The sequence below is a fragment of the Trachypithecus francoisi genome, unplaced genomic scaffold, assembly GCF_009764315.1.
Source record: "Trachypithecus francoisi isolate TF-2019V2 unplaced genomic scaffold, Tfra_2.0 Lachesis_group0, whole genome shotgun sequence".
NCBI classification, from domain to species: Eukaryota; Metazoa; Chordata; class Mammalia; order Primates; family Cercopithecidae; genus Trachypithecus; species Trachypithecus francoisi.
Window position 1 is genome coordinate 73,080,614 of NW_022681453.1, and position 19,057 is coordinate 73,099,670.

Genomic DNA, 19,057 nt, shown 5'->3' on the forward strand with positions numbered 1-19,057 from the left:
TGATTTTATAGGCTCATAGGCAGAAGGGACTTGCCTTGTCTCAGATGAGACTTTGAACTGTGAACTTTTGAGTTATTGATGAAATGAGTTAAGACTTTGAGGAACTGTTGGGAAGGCATGATTGGTTTTGAAATGTGAAGACATAAAATTTGGGAGGGTCTAGGGGTGGAATGATGTGGTTTGGATCTGTGTCCCCACCCTAATCTCATCTTGTAGCTCCCATAATTCCCATGTTATGGGAGGGAACCAGTGGGAAATGGTTGAATCATGTGGGTTGGTCTTTCCCATGCTGTTCTCATGATAATGAGTGAGTCTCATGAGATCTGATGGTTTTAGAAATGGCAATTTCTCTACACAAGCTCTCTCTTTCCCTTCTACCATCCATGTAAGATGTTACTTGCTCCTCCTTGCCTGCCACCATGATTGTAAGGCCTCCCCAGCCATGTTGAAGTGTAAGTTCATTAAACCTTTTTCTTTCATAAATTGCCCAGTCTCAGGTATGTCTTTATCAGCAGTGTGAAAACAGACTAATACAGGAGGGAAGAGTGGGAAGGACTTTGTCTCGTGATTTGAATGCCAGTTCAGCCACAGTAGAGTAGAAAACCAGGTAAACTCCTAATGTTTCCAATACAAGGCCTTAACTCCCAGATGGCATCTCTGGACCCACCTGGGGCTAGGGGGACCTCATCACCCTGAAGGGAAGGACAAAAATCCTGGCTGGCTGTGCCATCTCCAGATTGTAGAACTCTAGATAGTAGCCTGAAAGTGGTTACTACAGTCCTCAGGTGAGACTCAATACTGTGCTGGCTTCAGGTCTGACCCAGTGCAGTACCAGTGGTGGTAACCATAGGGGTATTTGTGTTACCACTTCCCTAGCACTAGGCAGATCAGCACTGATAGAGAGAGTGTTTGCTTGGGAGAAAAAAAGTGAAGATAATAAGAATCTCTTAATGGCAATCAAGAAGATTCTTCCAGATCTTATCTGAGACTGCCAGGAGATATCTCTACAACTCTGCAAGAACCATGGAGATATTGAGCTTGGGATTTCCCCTAATGCAGATATGGCTGCAAGGACTGAAAACTTAGGTGAAAACACTCAAGTACCTTCAAATACCTGGAATGTCTTCACAAGAAGGATGGTTATAAACAAGCCCAGACTGCAAAAGTTACAATAAATTCCCAACTTTTCAATGTCCAGACAATGATGAATATCCACAAGCATCAACAGCATCCAGGAAAACAAGGTCTCACCAAATGAGCTACACAAGGCACCAGAGGCCAATCCTGGAGAAATGGAGATATGTGACCTTTCAAGCAGAGAATTCAAAATAACTGTTTTGAGAAAACTCAATGAAATTCAAGATAACACAGAGAAAGAATTTAGACTCCTATTAGATGAATTTAACAAAGAAATTGAAATAATTAAAAAGAATCAGAAATTCTGGAGTTGAAAAATGCAAGTAGCATAATGAAGACTGCATCAGAGTCTCTTAAAAGCACGTTAATCAAGGAGAAGAAAGAATTAATGAGCTTGAAAACAAGCTACTTGAAAATACACAGTCAGATGAAACAATAGAAAGAAGAATTAAAAAGAATGAAACATGACTACAATATTTAGAAAATCACCTCAAAGGGGCAAATTTAAGAGCTACTGACCTGAAAGAGGAGGTAAAAAAAAAAAAAAAGATAAGAGTAGGAAGGTTTATTCAAAAGGTTAATAACAGAGAACTTACCAAACCTAGAACGAGGTATCAGTATTAAAGTACAAGTAGTTATATACCATCAAGCAGATTTAACCCAAAGCATACCACCTCAAGACAATTAAAAATCAAACTCCCAAAAGTTACACAGGATCCTAAAAGCAGCAAGTGAAAAGAAACAAATAACATACAAGTTGCTCCAATATGTCTACCAGCAAACTTTTAAGGGGAAACCTTATAGGCCAGGAGAGAGTGATGAGTCATAAAGTGCTGAAGGAAACAAACCTCAAATCCCGGAATAGTATATCCAGCAAAAATATCCTTCAAACATGAAGAAGAAATAAGTACTTTCTTAGACAAACAAAAGCTGGGAGATTTAATCAACACCAGACCTATTCTACAAGAATTGCTAAAGGGAGTGCTTTAATCTGAAATAAAGACATTAATAAATGGTAAGAAATCATCAGAAGGTGCAAAACTCTCTGGTAAGAGTAAGCACACAGGAAAACACAGAATATTATAACACTTTAATTGTCATTTGTAAACTATTCATATCTTGAGTAGAAAGTCTAAAAGATGAAATGATGAAAAATAATAACTTTTCATGACACAGATACTACAACAAAATGTAAATAGAAACAATAAGTTAAAAAGTGGGGGGACAAAGTTAAATTGTAGAGTTTTTATTAGTTTTTTTCTTTGCGTATTTGTTAGGTTGTTTGTTTATACAATGTGTTAAGTTGTCATCAGTTTAAAATAAGATATAAGATATTGATTATAACATAAGATTATAAGGTATTATAATTAGATTATAGGATATTATTTGCAAGCCTCATGGTAATCTCAAATCAAAAAATATACAATGGATATGAAAAAATAAAAAGCAAGAAATTAAAACATACGAGCAGAGGAAATCAACTTCACTGCAAGGAAGGAAAGAAGGAAGAGAAAACCACAAAATAACCATAGCACAAATAACAAAATAACACGAATAATTTCTTATCAATAATAACATTGAATGTAAATTGATTAAACTATTCAATTAAAAGACACACAGTAACTGGATTACAAAGACCACCAGACTCAACAATTTATTGCCTACAAGAAACACACTTCACTTATTCAGACATAGACTGAATATTAAGGTATGGAAAAAGATATTCCATGCAAATGGAAACCAAAAAAGATCAGAAATGACTGTATTTATTTCAGACAAAATATATTTCAAGACAAAAACTATAAAAAGGGTCAAAGAAGGTCATTATATAATGATAAAGGGGTCAATTCAGCAAGAGGATATAACAATTGTAAATATATGTGTACCCAACATTGGAGCACTCAGGTATCTAAAGCAAGTATTATTAGAGTTAAAAAGAGGGACAGACCCCAATACAATAATAACTGGAGACTTCAACACCCCACCTTCAGCATCAGACAAGCAGAAAATCAACAAATAAACAATGAATTTAATCTGCACTGTAGGTCAAATGGCCTAACAGAACATTTCATCCAATGGCTGCAGAATACATGTTCCTCTCAGGACATGGGTCATTCTCAAAGATAGACCATATGTTTAGCCATAAAACAAGTCTTCGAAAAGTTTTTTAAAATTGAAATTACATCAAGTATCTTCTCTGGCCACAGTGGAATAAAACTAGAAATCAATAACAAGAAAAAGATTGGAAACTTAGAAAATACAAGAAAATTAAACAATGTGCTCCTGAGTGACCAGTGAGTCAATGAAGAAATTAAGAAGGAAATTTAAAAAGCTATTGAACAAATGATAATAGAAGCAAAACATACCAAAACCTATGGGATACAATGAAGGACAAAAACCATATGATCATTGTAGTTGATGCTGAAAACGTATTTGATAAAATTCAATACCCTAGCCGGGCGCGGTGGCTCAAGCCTGTAATCCCAGCACTTTGGGAGGCTGAGATGGGCGGATCACGAGGTCAGGAGATCGAGACCATCCTGGCTAACACGGTGAGACCCCGTCTCTACTAAAAATACAAAAAACTAGCCGGGTGAGGTGGCGGGCGCCTGTAGTCCCAGCTACTACGGAGCCTGAGGCAGGAGAATGGCATAAACTCGGGAGGCGGAGCTTGCAGTGAGCTGAGATCTGGCCACTGCACTCCAGCCCCGGTGACAGAGCAAGACTCCGTCTCAACAACAACAACAAAAAATTCAATATCCTATTATGATAAAAACTCTTTAAAAACTGGGTATAGAAGGAACATATCTCAACACAGTAAAAGTCATATATGACAGACCCATAGCTATCATTCTGAATGGGGAAATATTGAAAGCTTTTTCTCTGAGATCTGGAATATAACAATGATGCCCACTGTCACCACTGTTATTCAACATAGTACTGGAAGTCCTAACTTGAGCATTCAGACAAGAGAAGGAAACAAAGTGCATACACATTGGAAAGGAAGAAATCAAATTGTCCTTGTTTGCAAGTAATGTGATCTTGTATTTAGACAAACCTAAAGACTTGACCATAAACTATTAGAACTAATAAATTCGGTAAAGTTGAAGGATACAAAATCAGTGTATGAGACTCAGTAGTATTTCTATATGCTAATAGCAAACAATCTGAAAAATAAACAAAGAAAGTAATCCCATTTACAATAGCTGCAAATGAAAGAAAATACCTAGTAATTAACATAACCAAAGAAGTAAAAGATCTCTGAAATTAAAATTATGGAATATTGATGCAAGAAATTGAAAAGAACTCAAAAAATATATATTCCATATTCATGAACTGAAAGAAACAATAATGTTAAAATGTCCATACTATCTAAAGCAATCTACAAATTCAGTACAATCTGTATCAACCAATGACATTCTTCAAAGAAAAAAAATTTTTTAATGTATATGGAATCACAAAAGACATAGAATAACTGAAGCTATCCTGAACAAAAAGAACAAAACTGAAGAAATATTGTTACCTGAGTTTGAATTATTCCACAAACTATAGTAACCAAAATAGCATGGTACTGGCATAAAAAGAGACACATAGACCAATGGAACATAACAGATAACACAGAAACACATTGATATATCTACAAGGAACTTAGTTTCAACAAAGGAGCCATAAACATAAATTGGAGAAAAGACAAATTTCTTCAACAAATGATACTGGGAAAACTGGATATCAATACGCAGAAGAATAAAGCTAGACCCTGATCTCTTGCCATATACAAATATAAAATCAAAATGGATTAAAGCCTTCAATCTAAGACCTCAAACTATGAAACTGCTAAATGAAAACATTGAAAAAACTCTCCAGAACATTGGATTGGGCAAAGATTTCTTAAGTAAGAAATACCCTACAAGCACAGACAACCAAAGCAAAAATGAACAAATGGGATCACATTAAGTTAAAACATTTCTGCACAGCAAAGGAAACAATCAGCAAAGTGAAAAGACAACCCACAGAATGAGAGAAAATATTTACAACTATTCATCTGACAAAAGATTAATTACCAGAATATTTAGAGAGATCAAACTACTCAATAGGAAAAAAACACATTACTCTGATTAAAAAATGAGCTAAAGATCTGAATAGATGTTTGCCAAAAGAAGACATAAAAATGGTAAACAGGTATATGAAAACATTCTCGACATCATTGATCATCAGAGAAATGCAAATCAAAACTACAATGAGATATTGAAATGGCTTTTATCCAAAAGACAAGCATTAACAAATGTTGGAAAGGATGTGGAGAAAAGGGAACTCTCTTACATTGTTGGTGGGAAGGTAAATTAGTACAACCCCTGTGGTTTAAGGAACAGTTTAGAGGTTCCTTAAAAATATGTAAAATAGAGCATATGATCCAGCAATCCTGCTGCTAAGTACATATCCAAAAGAAAAGAAATCAGTATATGGAAGTGATATCTGCACTCCCATGTTTATTACAGCATCATTTACAATAGCCAAGATGTAGAAGGAACCTGTGTCCATGAACAGATGAATGGATAATGTGGTACACATACACAATGGAATACTACTCAGCCATAAAACAGAATAAGATCCTGTCATTTGCAACAACATGGATGAAACTGGAGGTCATTATGTTAATGTTAATGCTTATGTTATGTCATGTTAAGTGAAATAAGCCAGACACAGAATAACAAATTTAACATCTTCTCACTTATGTATGGGAGCTAAAAGTTAAAACAATTGAAGTAATGTACATAGAGAATAGAGTGATGGGTACCAGAGGCTGGGAAGGGTAGTGGGCAGAGGATGGTTAATGGGTACAACAATATATTATAGTTAGATAGAATGAATAAGATCTAGTATTTGATAGTACAACAGGGTGACTACAGTCAATAATAACTTATTGTATATTTTAAAATACCTAAAAGTATAATTGGATTGTTTGTAACATAAATTAAGAATACATGCTTGAGGCAAATATTATGTATTGCATGCCTGTATCAAAATATATCATCTACCCCATGAATAAATATATACACCTACTATATACCCACAAGAATTAAAAATTAGAAAAAATTTATAGTTAATACATAATACAAAATACAAGTTAAGATTAAAATAACAAAATGAGTATTTTTGTATTTAGCACCTAGATTAAGAAAAATAGAACCTTACCAATATCTTTAAAGCTCTGATTATGCCCTTCCCTGTTTACATCCCCTCCCCCTTCCTTCAGGATGCAACAAGGGAGGGGCATAAACAGAATTTCAAAGATATTGATAAGGTTCTATTATATTAATCACTATCCTGAAATTTAGGTTTATTATTGCATTGCTTTTACTTATAAATTGCCTATATGTAGGTATCCTCCAAATAATAAATTGTTTAAATTTTGTTGTTTTTGAATTTTTATTCAACATTATGCTTATGGATCATATTATGCTTATGATTTCTTCAGAGATTGATTTTATTCCCAGCTCCATATTAGTAGTTCATGGAGTAAAAATGTAATGAAATTAACTATTCTTCCATCCATGGATTTGGTTATCTCAATATTTGGTCTTAGAACCATGGTGGTTCTATGAACATTTTTATGAACACTTTTTTGTTTCCTGATGCATATAAGGATAAAGTTCTTCAAGGCATATACTTAGGGCAGAAAATTGTGGGACTATAGAATTTGCACACTTTTAACTTCATGGAAGAATGTCAAATCTTTTTCTAATGAGGTTGTGTTGGTTAAGATTAGTTTAGGCTGCTGTGGCTAATAAAAATTTCAGAATCACAGTAGTTTAAATGAAATAGCCATACATTTCTATCTCAGGTTCAAGAAGCCTGGAGGTGGTTATTCCAGAGATGGTAAGTCACTCCACAGTGTCGAGATGAAGGCTTCATGTACTGTGTAGGTTACCTCGTATGAACAATTTTCATTCCCAAGTTTATCTGTCAAGGTCGAAAATGGTTTCTGGAATTCCAGCCAGTGTATCCACATTTTGGCTGGAAATAGGAGAAAGAACCAAAAGGTGCATAGTCCTTTCCTTAAAGATGTACAGAACACTTTTATTTTCATCCTATTGGTCAGAATTTACATGGCCATATCATTACATTGCCCTAGGGCAAACTGGGAAATGTAGTTTTCTGCCAGTTTGCCATGGAGCCAGCTAGCAATAGATAAATCTTTTATTACTGAGAAAGAAGAGAAAGACAAATTTTAGCAGATAACTAGCAGCTTCTGCCACAGTGGTTCTACTAATTTATATTAATTTTTACATACATAAAACTAAAGAGAATTTGTGTTTCTCTACGTACTTTCCACACTCAAAATTATCAGCCTTTTAAAGGTTTGTCAAAATGCTATTTATAAAATATTATGCCATCTTAAAAACTTGTATGCCTCTGATTAATAAATATCTTTTCATAATTATTAATTATTTTAATTTTTAAAGAAACTACCTGCTTATATTTATCATTTTTGTGTTGTTTGTCTTTCTTTTCTGGACTTTAAGAGTTTTGTATTCATATAGAAAATAACCCCTTACCAGTTATATAAACCACAAAAAAAAAAAACCCACAAAATACGAAAGTCTTCTAGTTGGTGTCATAACTCTTTATTTTTTCAATTGCTGTTTGATGAAAAGAGATATGTTGTTTAATTTACTTGAATGTATTAATCAGTTCTTTATGACTTAAACTTTTTGTATCTTATTTGAGAAATCCTTCTCCACCCCATGGTTATAAGATATTCCTATGATTTCTTCTAAAAGTTTTGATTTTTTTTTTTGCATTTCAATGAATTAGAATTGATATTTTCTGTACATTTTGAGTAAGATTATGATTTCACTTCTTTCCCTCTGGAAAATTAAAAACTAATAGTCTCAGCACAATTATTATAGTTTAAACATTCACTTTTCTGAAATGCCAACTCTGTAATATTCAAGTTTCCTTTCTTTGTAGATATCTATTTCTGGGAACTAGTTATTCATTTCTATGTCTATTTATACTTTCTCTCTGTATATATTAAATATATACTTGCCTAATATTTATAAGTAGATGTGCTATTTAATAAATCAAGACCCTCTCTCGTATCATATTTTTTGCCATCAGGTATTTCTTAGTTACTCTGTGCTCTATGTTCATGCACATAAATTTTAGAATCACTTTTACAAGTTCAACAATAATTTTAAAAGTCACACATTAAATCTGTTGGTCAATTTGAGAATAACTGATATCTTGATAATATTAGGTATTCTTATTCATGAATATGGTACAATTTTCATTTGTGGAGGTCTTCTTTAATGGCTTTCAATAATGTTTTATGATTTTATGCCTAAAGGTTTAGTACATAGTGTTTTAGATTTATCTCTACGTTTGCTATATTATTGTTACCATTGTTAATGTTACCTTTTTAGAAATATCCCTGTTCAAGCTAAGTTTTTGCTGCCATCTAGAAACACAGCTGATTATTGTTTTTTCATTCTGTATTCACCCAATTTTCTAAACTGTCTAAATCCCAAAAATGTATGGATTTTTGGGGAGTTTTATATAGATAATTTTATCATCTGTGCATAATGAACATTTTGTTTCTTTCCTGCTAGTTTTTATACTTCTTTTTCTTCTTTTCCTATACTACTAGCTGGAACCACCAGCCAAATGCTGAATACAAGTAGTGATAGAGGGCATTCTTGTACCATTCTAATTTTAAAAGAAATGCTTACTAACACTTCACCATTGAGAGTAATTTTCATGTAAGTAAATTAGGTACCTACTTGGATATACTTCTGTATATATGGCTATTGCTGTATTTATATAGTGACAATTGGACTGTACCATAACTCATTTGTTCAACTAATATTAACTGATTAATCATCATGCCCAAAGCTTACTCTAGTTGATATGTGAGATTCAAACATGAGTAAGACACATATCCTACTCCTAAATAGTTTACTACCTAAAAATGGTGATGAGAACTACTTAAAACCAAATACAATAAAACACAAAAAGTAAGTGCCATAAGAGTTCAAACAGGATACAATAAAAGCTATTAAGAACAGAGCAAAAACTGTCAATTGAACACTGTCAGGAAAATTCTACTAATTGAGATGGCATTTAAACTAACACTAAAGAAGGCTGGGTGATGTGGCTTACACCTGTAATCACAACACTTTGGGAGGCTGAAATGGAAGAATCACTTGAGCTCAGGAGTTCAAGAACAGCCTGGGCAACATAGGGAGACCCTGTCCCTACAAAAAATAAAAAAATAGCCAGGTGTGGTGGTGTGAGCCTGTGGTCCCAGCTACTTGGGAGGCTGAGGTGGGAGGATTGCTTGAGCCCAAGAAGGCAAGGCTGAAGTGAGCTGTGATTGTGCCACTGTACTCCAGCCTGGGCTTCACAGCAAGACCTCATCTCAAAAATAAATAAATAAACCAGCATTAAAGAATGAGTAGAGTTTTAATTGGAAAAAACATTCTGGGTATAGAGACAGCAAGAACAAAGGCTTCTACCTCTTATGTCAGTATTCTAAGTGAAGTTAAAACCCTCTTACACAGATTTCAAGTAGTCATACCCACCATTCCCTCAATCAAATTCAATCATATACTGGAGTCACATCTAATGGTCAGAGTTTTGTCTTAGCATGATCTATTCCCTCTTTCAAGCACATGGGTAATGGGATGTGTCCTTCAACTGACCACAAATAGGATTATCCTGCTTGATAACCTCCCTTAATAACCAGAATACCATACTTTCAAACTTCTTTTAACTGCCTCCAAATTCAAATATACTCTCAAAGAACAATTTGTCACCTCTGAGAAGATTCAAAAGAATAAATAAGCATGTGAAGGCAATTCTCAAAGGATTCCCTAATTTTGGGTCATAATAGTAGCATTAGAGCAAGTGTACAAATTTACACAATGGCAGTTTGAAGCAACCAATCATTTGGATTAATTATGGTACATGTGTTAAAATTCTAATCACATTATTTAGTAGTTGTACTTATATATTATTTCTGGACCCCTTGTTACAATGAAACATGGAGATCCTGTAGTCCCACACAATCAAGTTGTTCAGAAATTTTTAGGATAGAAAATAAGAAGAAAATTGAGAAATAAAAACCCTTTAAATATATAAATAACCTCATCCTATTGCTCAGCAGTAATTTGGTCCCTGGCTAATGTATTACTCATAATTTATTGCAAATTTATTAAACCTCAGTAGCTCAGAACATAGTAGCTTATGGATGATCCTCTAATTAGTGGAATTAGAGGATGATACTGTTTCCTCTGATTAATTGGCACATGTGGAGACTGGGTGCCCTGTGAGGCCTATCATTTGCATATTAAGTTACCACATATCAATGTGCTGAAATCCAAAGGGCTGGGGGCTCCATCTACCCATGCGAAGGCAATGTCCTGTGGATCTAATTAAATCACTATGCTCTTGGCCCTTTCCCTTTTCTACTCACTTTGGCACAATTTTCCAAGGAGTAACCTAAAAGTTGAAAAGTGAATAAACAGCTTATGTATATGTAGCAATTTACCACTTAGAGATTCCTTTCACATATATTATCCTGTTTAACTCTCTCACAACCCTCTTGGGTATACACAGTTTTATTCCCGTTTTGCAAATAGATAGTGAGATTGATAGGCCTCCCAATTTGCAAGGTAGTAATTGATCAAGCTGGGACTCACACCTGGATCTTCGTTCTCCAAGGTCAGAGCAATCTTCACTATGCCATGGTGTGTCATTAGAGAATTATCCCAAATTGTATAATAAAAGACGTGAAGAAAATGTTCCTCTTCCAACATTGGCCCTGTTTTGTATAAAGTACTATCATACTCATTGCCTCTGGAGAAAGCAGTCAGTTAAATGGAATTAGTAAAAAGAGAGCCTAAGCACATGAAGGAAAAACATGGTGGTCAGTGACAGCCAGCTTGCAGGAGGTAGTAACTTCTATAATTCTTCATCCCAGGATTTCAAGCTGAGGCTGAATGGCCATTTGATTGCAGTTCTAATTCAAACGTCAGCTGTGAAGTTGGGCAAGTTGATCATTAAGGTCTCTTTACTGTTTACGTGATTTTGAAGAAAAAAATAGCAGACCACTTTGCTGGGTCAAGAAAATGTGCAGGCCAGTGCCTTTGCTGGGCATTTGTCAGAGTCTGGACACAAATAAGGGAGTTATTTTAGACAACAGGTAGTTCCAGGACCCAAAAGCTGTGCAGCTATCTTTTAGGCACCTGTCACAAAGCATATTATCTTTGCTGGATAGAAGTAAGAGAGTGTATTTGAAAGGATTTAATAAAGATTCTGAAGGACCCTCTTGGTATAAATGCCGATTACTGTTGTCAGTGTTATTTAAGAGCAGCAGGAGGGAGGCATTTCAAATAGAAGTTCAGCTTCTATTCCCAGAAGCCCCACCAGATCCAAAATTACTGTGGTCTTTAAGCAATCTGTGAAACTGGCCTCTCAGAAGAGAGTGGAGGAAGGAGGCTGAGCTGTCCCATGTGGTGTTCTCCTTGCCACCTCAGGGAATTGATTGGGGAACTGTTTTTCAGTTTAGTTACTGAGTCATTTTTCATTTTGGTCTTAGTGCCACAGGCTTATGCCCTTCATTGGCAGCACTGGGAGAAGGCTAGATCAGCTTCCCTCGTGGTGATGTACACTGTGAATATGCTTCAAGCCAGATTTGTCTAAGAGGGTAAAAAAACAAACACAAAAACTTATGCTTTTCTTTGTGCTTCTTGCTATGAATTCTAAAGGAAGCCCCAGCCCTAAAGTTGTAGCTCATCCTGGGAGAAGAGGAGAATTGGCAGTGTCCTCTAGTTACTCCATAAGATAAAATTGTGTGAATGTGGCCAGTTTGCTATGATTTGGTGCTTCCTAACTCATCTCCCACTGTCTCTTCTGACTTTAGGAGGCTGGAAAACACATCTGCATAGAAATGACAATATGAGAAGATCTTATGAGAAAAACCCTGTTGCTTAATGGCCTATATCTAGCTTTTCTCCACTTCCACCCCTCTCTCAGCTTCTCCCAGTCCCTCTGAAATAGCATTTGCCTCTTGGTGATGGCAGCTCCCTTACCTCGTTAAGCTGCTGCTGAAAAGCAGACCCAGGGATTGATGGCAGACAGGTTTAATGTGGCTTGCACAGAGCAGTCAAGTTGGGCGTGTGGGAGGATGCTGGGGAGATATTACCGCAGGCGCAGGCACACCAGCTGATTGAAGTTGCTGTGAACTGACAGCTAATGGGGGAGTTTTCTTTGATAGCTGTTTCATTTTGACTGTGCTGGATTTTTAAAGAAAATTCTCCATGGGGAAAAAAATTAACGATTTTTTTTGTTTGCCTTTTATTAACAGTTGATTTCAGGGTATTCCAGGGCATTATTTTGGCAGGCATTTTATTATCTGATATGAACCTGAACTGATAACTCTTTAAATCCTTCTTGTAAGTGGTGAATATGCCAGACTCCAGGGTGCAGGCGGAAAGCCACGCCAACCATGTGCTAGAGAGGCCATTACAATTGCTCGGAGAGGATAGCAGTGTTGCGGAACACCAGATGAAATGCTGCCGGAAAAAATTAACATGCTGACTTGGGGGATGCCTAAAAGATGACAACATGAACTGGTAGAATTTTACTAAGGAAAAAAGAAGAGCAGAATTGGAATTTCAAAGGAGTACCAGGCCCTGGTGTGTTTTCTCTGCATTTGGATTGGTAAAGAAAAGCCTGTTTTCTGAATTAAACTAAAATTTGAAGTCTCCAAGGCTGACATAACAAAATAGCACAGACTGGGTGGCTTAAACAACAGAAATGTCTTTCCTTACATTTCTGGAAGCTAACTCTGCTTCACACCTCTTCCCTTGGTTTGTAGGTGGTCCTGTATCTTCAGATTGTCCTTCTATAGGCATTGTGTCCAAACCTCCTCTTTTTATAATGAAACTAGTTATATTGGATTAGGGCTCACCCTAATGGCCACATTTTAACTTAACCTCTTTACACACCTCACTTCCAAATGCAGCCACATTCTGAGGTACTAAGGGTTGGGACTTTAGCATATGAACTTGAGGTGCAGGGGACACAATTCAGCTCATAAGAATAAGAGACACAAATCTACAGTTTGGTATAAGGGATGTTAACCAGTCAGCATGGCCCAGACCCCAAGACACCATTTCCCCATGGACTCTCTCTATATTTTCCCTTTGCCACCAGAACATTTCATATTCTCTTTCCCTGAGTGGTGGGGGGGGCGGGGGGGTGGGCTGCCATTCACATTCAGATCATTGAAATCCCATGCCATTCTACCGAAATTGCAAACTAGAAAAAGGTAGTAAATCCAACCTTTGGAATAGATCTAATAATAATAGCAAAAATAATAGTAATAGTGATGATAAAATTATAACAGCAGCTACCTTTTAGTGAGTGTTTAGTGTGTGCCAGTCTCAATGTCAAGCACATCCATATATTACCTCATTTAGGCCTCATTACAAACCTATGAGATAGGCACAGTTACTATAGATAGGGACACTAAAGCACAGGGAGGCTAAGCAGGTTATCTGAGATCACAAGGCTAGTTAGATGCAAAGTAAGATTATTCTTATAACCAATACACATGCTCTGAACTACTACATTTTATTAGATAAAAGCAACCATTCCCTAAATCAGGCTTTTAAAAGTGTCTTTCAGTTATGAAACCCTCAATTTTTCCAACCAAACTTTTACATTAAACTCTTATACAGCACAGATTTACAACATATAAGAAGAGAAGAGGGGTACTGAACCTTCCCTATGCAGCCTCTTCCCTTTCCTCTTCTTGATGGATCCACCAATTTGAAAACCACCACCCTAAATCATGCCTAAACTTTTGAACCTTTAGACTCTATGCCTTGAATGCATTGAGCTTTGTCTCCTTACAAACCCGATATCACTGTGTCTCACAAGAAAAATATCTCAGGCTGAAATCCAGAATAACTTGCCCAATGTACTGAATGAAGCCCTTAGTGGCATCTAGTAATAGTGAGAAAAGAAATAACTAGGTCTTATTACGAACGTAGAATATTGCAGATTATTGCTAAAGAAGATAGAACCATCTAGATCAAGAGACAAATCTATAATTTGTGTCCTAACTACAGGGTGTGGTTTGCTGAGGAAGGAGAAGGAACTGGCATTTATTAGGCACTCCTCCCTCTATGCACAATTCTGGGGCTCTGGAAGATCCTTACTTATTTTTTACGATAGCCTATAGACGGCCTACAGTCCTCCTGGCCCCACTTCCACTGGCTTTCCCTGACAATGAATGCCCAGAAACAGATCTCATTCAAGGGGAAAAGTTGTATCATTTGGAGACAATTTTTTTTAAGTGCTTAACGCTTCACTTGCTGAATCCTGTGCAGAAAAACAGCCTTTACGTCTACTTGCCTTCAGAAATGAATCCTGCCACAGAATATTATCTTCTCATCCTCTCTGCCATATGTTCAAGCAATCTGTGTTTCAGTCTATATTAATACACTGAGTCAGAGGCAGTGGGGTTCAGTGGGCTAAGCAACAGCCTGGAAAATTGAGGGGTGTGAGTTCTAATTCCGTCCTTCCCCCTAGCTTGCTGGCTGACCTTCGGGGAAATTATATCAACCTCATATCAACCTCCATTTTCTCCTCACTTCTCACACAGGATTTATAATGTCTGAGCAAACTGAATACTAAGAATATTGGCATAGAATCTCACAAACATCTTTGAAACTTTTACAATTCAAAACCTCTACTTAAAAACACCGTTGTAAGGTTGTCAAAGAGCCTGAAATAAATGATCTTTACCCTATAGTCATTTGTAATCTAGCTGGAAAATCAAGCATATATTTGGAAAATTTGTCAAAATTAGTATCTCAATAATTATAGAGAGACATTTTCCCTTAAAAGTTCAAGTTATATTAGTCTTGATTAAGAAGTTCAAGTTATATTAGTCATAATTAAGAGGGCATCAAAATGGGCACTTTGCAACCCCTGTAACAATGTTTTTCTGTGACACCTCAAGTCCTTCCTAAAATGAGCCAAACTATGTGCATATGTATGTGTGTGTGCATGTATGAATAGATTTTTTTAATGTAAATATGTTCATCTAAAAAATACAACAGGCTCAGAACTAGTTATGACTACATTCCTGACAAGAGTGGGATTTTTTATATCCCCTTTCATTTGGGGCCAGAAAACCTTCTACCTCTCTTACTCCACTCCTGGGAAACCTGAGCAGCAAACACCTGGAAATGTTGATAAAAGATAGAGGTGGTATAGAGCTAGTAGACAAAAAGTCTTTACAACAAGGTGATCACTCAGTTACAATTGGAAATCCTATGGTTTGAGAAGAACATGTTTTTGAAAGCTCTTCTGGATAAGTGGGTCACCATGTCTTCCAAGGAAAGGTACAAAATGGTCTTGCTGTATACACTAAAACTACAATAATGGCACCAAAGCTTTGAGATGGAAGCAAGAGAATCATTACATTCATTGAAATTATACCATGCAGGCATTTGAGGCTGATATGGAAGACACAAATTTCCTAGCACCTTTGTCTTAGCTCAAAGCATACAATGGTGACATACTTATCATAGATAGCAAGAATACTGATGAATTAGCTGTTGTCCTAATGTCCCTTTGAGGATCGTGTGGCTCCATTAGGTTGCCATAGCTGCACTGGGGTTTAGGTCTTCTCAAATGAGGGATTAAAAAAAAAATTAGGCGTTGGGGCCTCAGGCTGGTCAAGATGAAGTTTGGGGCAAGGACATTATTGAAAGACATCATTAAATATTAGTATATGGCCACAAAGTGCTTATAAAAGTTTCCTAAACAGGCTCTGTTTTTCAACATGAGCCATTTGTGTAGTGGCTGTAGCCCTTGGAGAGGGATGTGGTACAAAAGGGACTTCAACATCTGTAATCAGAGGGGTTGCTGAGTGTCTGATATAAGTTTTGACCTCTATAGGTACTTGATTTCTTCAAATGAAAATGCCAGGATTCTCATGCCTATCATGCATATCTTTACTACATAAATTATTCAGTTAATTTGACTTAAACTCTTATAAGATATTCACAAAGAGGAGTGGAGATAGAATCAGAGTACTTTCATTAAAAATGTGACAAATATAAAAGTTTGAGGTATTAGTTTTGACCATAAATCATTGTTGGGAGTATACTAAATGGGTCCTCACAAAAGTCGAAGAAAAGCTAGATTTCAGGTTCTTGAAACCTTCTGGCACCTGAAGAATGTTGGAATAACTTCTTCAAGAAGCCTGTAAGGGGAGATTAGGGCTGAAGAGATGAAGCTCCTAAATCCAAGAAACCCTTGAACATCCTTAACATTGTAGGTTATATACAATAAATCCTCATTTAAGATCGTTGATATTGATGACTTCTGATATGCTGATATCTCTTATTTGGAAATAGTGAAAGAATTAGAAATTTTTAACTATATAAGCTTCCAATTTTTTCTCTCCTTTGTTGCCTTTTGGATTTTTATCTTGAAAACTAACTGACATAAACCTAAATCCAAATCTTTAGTGAATTATCTTCTGGGTGATAAGTACACTTGCCTCAGCTCTCAGGGAGGACATCTTTAAAACATGAGTATCCTCTACCAAAGAATAGTCTGAACTAAGCATAGAGGTGGGCAACCATCTGGATGTTAAGAATCAATTGAAGTCCATGGTGCAGAAAGAGTGGATTTAATGGGGTAGATTCTCAATTGTGTCAATCTGCCATGTCAGAGTTTTTCTTCTCTATGGGGATTAAGATCACTGAGAAGTGACAAGATGGACTACAGTTGGAACTTATTTCTTCTATCATTGTTTGGTTAAAAAGATGCACGGCTGCTCATTCTTGGATGGGAGGCCTATGAGATCAGATCTGTCTTGCAGAACTCTGTATATGCAGGTTCTGGTTCCAGCCTGATAACCTCAGATACCCTAGTGCTTTCCCAAGTCTTCCTCTCTGGTCAGACTGTAAGTTTCCCTTTACAGCTATATGGAGATAATAATCATGGGAGAGCACACAAGCCCTAAAAGTTATCATAAAGAATAGTATGTCTCTAGGTGAAGTTTTGAGCAAAGAGGTCAATCATGGTAGCCTACATTTGAACTGAGTCACATTTTGAACTGGTAAGCCTCTTCTATGGCTCAGTTAAAGTTTTTATCCTTGGCAGTAGCTTGAATTTTCCATAAAAACTCTTTTTAAAAAATGCCTGATGCTGGCCTAATGAGGGCTTTGGGAGTTTATTCACAGGACTTCACTCCTTTCACCTGCCCAGATGTTTAAATGAGGGATGCCACTGACCTTCTCAGGACCAATAGCATTCATGTCAGAGATTTTTGTTGGAGGCAACTCTGAAGACTCATGAGCTCGCTGCCCAGCTAAGCAGGTAGAGTATGGGTGCCATAAGAATAGCAACCAGAGAGGTTTTCTTTTGCTGCTGTCTATTAAAAGTACCTGGGTAATTCTGACTAAATGTTTTATCTGATAACACACAGGGCACACACACACAACTACCTACTGGGCTAGCAGACCCTTCTTTACTCATCAGCAGTTAATACAATGGCTTGTTTAAATACCTGTCTCCTACATCCAATTATAAGTTCCATAAGAATAAGTACCATGCTGATTTTGTTTATGGTTATATCCCTAGCACTTAGTACAGTGTCTAGCATACAGTAGGTGCTTAATAAGGATTTGGAAAGGAATGAATGAAGTCTAATACCACCACTACTTTCATGAGAAGTGAACATGGTCTGCTGGGATATTTTAGTAAAGAAACTATCAGGGCTAAACCAGGAGCAAGAGAAAAACAAATTATAATTCTAGAGAAATATGAAACCTGAAAAATCCTATTTAGGATGTAAAGATTGAGCATGAGGTTTAGGTTTACCAACAAGTTACAAATAAAATATCAAAAAAATGGCCAGGTGCAATGGCTCACGCCTGTAATCCCAGCACTTTGGGAGGCCGAGGTGGGCGGATCATGAGGTCAGGAGATCCAAACCATCCTGGCTAACGCAGTAAAACCCCATCTCTACTAAAAATACAAAAAATTAGCCGGGCGTGGTGCTACTCAGAAGGCTGAGGCAGAAGAATGGCATGAACCTAGGAAGCGGAGCTTGCAGTGAGCGGAGATCGCGCCACTGCACTCCAGCCCGGGCGACAGAGCGAGACTCCGTCTCAAAAAATAAAATAAAATAAAAATAACAATAAATCAAAAACATTAGGAAGCAAATAGGTGGAAGGGTGATGTCAAATTCAAGTACAGAAAGCCTGGCAAAAAATTACCAAAGACTAAGGGGACCCATGGGCTCAGGAATCCACAGAAGCCAATCTGGCAACAGGATCTGGTGCATTGAGAAATAAATAATAATGGAGCTATTTTAAAAGCCTGAGCCAATATCTTCCTGATTAAAAACTACCAGAAAGGTAGCATCTAACAAATGCTGGGCTCTAGAGAGAGAGTGCCTTTTCTTTGCCAGTCATCTTAAAATCATATATTTGGTTAAAAACACATTGTCCTTTTATTCTAATCTATATTTGGCCCCAATATTGAAAGAGCTTGGCTTTAGTACAAATGAATGCTCTATCTCAGTGCAGCAGCTGATGTGTCAAAGAGGAATGTATCAGACTTTTGTACTTTTTCTGTCTCCGTTTGCCACGTCCATTTCAACTTCTCTAGCTTCTTGCTGAAAAAGTCCCCGCAAATTCAGAACTTAATCTTTCTTGCTCCCCATGGTAGTATCTCCCTGTACCTGTCTATCTAGAGGAGTAGATGGGTCAGTTTCTTCTCATCAGAAGATCTCACAGAGCTAAGTGCGTGAATGGCTCAGCATGGAGATATGGAGGTAGGACCTGTCCTTCAGCAAACAGCAGACCCAATGTAGGCTATC

The 19,057-nt window shown here is 36.7% G+C and overlaps 1 protein-coding gene across 2 annotated transcripts in view; it reads left to right on the top strand.

The window, feature by feature from the left end:
* Positions 1-19,057, top strand: part of LSAMP (limbic system associated membrane protein) — a 664,124-nt gene that overhangs the window by 494,722 nt on the left and 150,345 nt on the right. The window lies entirely within an intron of this gene.